Source organism: Bidens hawaiensis, unplaced genomic scaffold (genome assembly GCF_021521415.1).
Source record: "Bidens hawaiensis isolate Kalapana, Puna unplaced genomic scaffold, B.hawaiensis_p1.1 tig00044596_1, whole genome shotgun sequence".
In the NCBI taxonomy this organism is placed as follows: Eukaryota; Viridiplantae; Streptophyta; class Magnoliopsida; order Asterales; family Asteraceae; genus Bidens; species Bidens hawaiensis.
The window spans coordinates 121,210-123,278 of NW_027497902.1; the positions used below are offsets into that span (position 1 = coordinate 121,210).

At 37.7% G+C, this 2,069-nt stretch overlaps 1 pseudogene; it reads right to left on the bottom strand.

The window, feature by feature from the left end:
* Positions 1-611: 611 nt before the first annotated feature.
* Positions 612-1,621, bottom strand: LOC143595017 (putative carboxylesterase 1 pseudogene; annotated as a pseudogene).
* Between the last annotated feature and the right edge of the window lie 448 nt (positions 1,622-2,069).

Here is a 2,069-nt window from a genome sequence, read left to right on the forward strand (position 1 = left end):
CTAATTCGATTACCGGCCCGACCATTGCATCCTAACAAACTAAGAAAGATCATGTATGCTTGTGTCATTTTACACAACATGATCATAAAAGGGCGAGGGTAGGATAATATCACAGGAATACATACCCGATCCTCCAAACAACAATGTCGCCCGATGAAGACTTCATACGGCACTACGTACATAACCGGGATACGCATTTCGATTTACGATTTAGCTAGTCTTATCGAGCATATATGGAACACCAAGTTACCACAGCTCGGCGAGTTCAATTTCAATTTTTAGTAATTTAAATTTTATTTATGTTTTTTGAAGTCATTATTTATGGTTTTTTTTAAGTCTTGTATTTTTTTTATTAGTGAAATGTTGTTTTAATTTAATTTATATTTATGTATTTTAATTTAAAAATACACTAAATTTAATTAAATAAAAAATAAATTGGTTGAAAGATGGATCGGAATGGTTTAGAAATGGTCGCAAGGGTTAATCTCATCAGCCATATTTCTTTTGAGTGCTCATTATTAGTATTTTAAAAGCTCATTAGCAACTTATTTAGAAGAACAAAGGTGTAATCCTCTGAATGAGAATCACCTAATAAGACATACCATGAAATTACTCACATTATACATTATTAATTCTTATATTAAGTGGCACCAAACACGAATCGAGATACGTGTTCAAACTTTGCTACGAATCGAGTTGATAAACGTACGAATCCTGTCACGTAACACACGTGCATTTTCGCTTGAAGTATTCGATAAAAAGAACACATGACCCTCCCCTTTGGTCTCCATCACCTCCACTTTTCCTTTCCATTCACTCCTCTCCATCACCTCTTTATAATAAAGACCACAAACCCTAAGCCTATCCATCTCACCCACACAAACAAGTATCTTAGAACTACCCAAATGCGACACACGCGGGTCCCTTCCCGGATCAAGTGACGGGTCATCCAACTCGACTCCAGGCTTATTAGCCAACTTCCACAACCGCTCAAGCAATATTACCAATTCTTTTGGCAACGGGTTCAATTAGGGTTTTTCCCACGAAAAATGGGTGGAGTAGAATAAGACCATTGAGGTTTATATTGCTAATCGGGTTTAACCCGAACCGGATAGCCATATGGTGGACTATGTTGGCTCCTGAACTATCTCCCATAAAGAACATGTTATGAAGGTCAGCATGGCCATTTAACCATGACTCAGGACCATCTTTTTTTGCATGGGTAGCCACCCACTGAATTGCTTCCCATGCATCCTCGTATGCAGTTGGTAAAAGATATTCTGGCGCCAACCTGTAGTTGACTGACACGATAACTACATTGGATTCTTTTGTGATTAAGTTAAGTGTCGGATGGTAGGTGGGAGAGGCGGCAGATTCTGTTAAAAACCCGCCGCCGTGGAAGTAAATAAGAGTTGGGAGTTTGTGATTGGTGGATAGGGTTTTGGGGATGTAGATTCTTACAAAAACTTTGGAATTGTGTGAGATGACGACGTCTTTAGATAGGATGTTGGTGACAGTGTCAGTTCCGACGAGTCTTTCACATCGGCCATCTTTGTGCATTCGGACTGACTACCAGCAACCAACCTAGTTCATGGGAAATAACTTGTTGGGTAGTTGACATTTTTGAGAGGTTTTGAGAATTCCGATCAACTCGTTGGTTGGTTATATAGCATGACTACATGAGTTATGAGTAGTTGGAAAGTTTTGACTTGGCAATTGGTTGTGTTCACTTTAACATAGTTTAGCAAAATGGTTCATGATTGGGCTAACATATTTAACTATTAAAATAAAATAATAATTCGGTGTGTACGTCAATATGTGTAATTAAGCATCAATATGTGTAATTAAGCATGTGGGTCTGTTAACCCGTTTAACTCATGTTTTACAACCCAGCAACCCGATTAAATTGTTATCAAGCCACAATATTTTGCTCATATTAAAATTAAATAGATAGATCCGAACACGACACAATTTTAAACGAGTCCAACAAGACAAAAATAAGTATATGAGTTGCGTTAGGATTGAATAATTCAACATGTCAACTCGAATCTATCAACCCGTCAATCCAA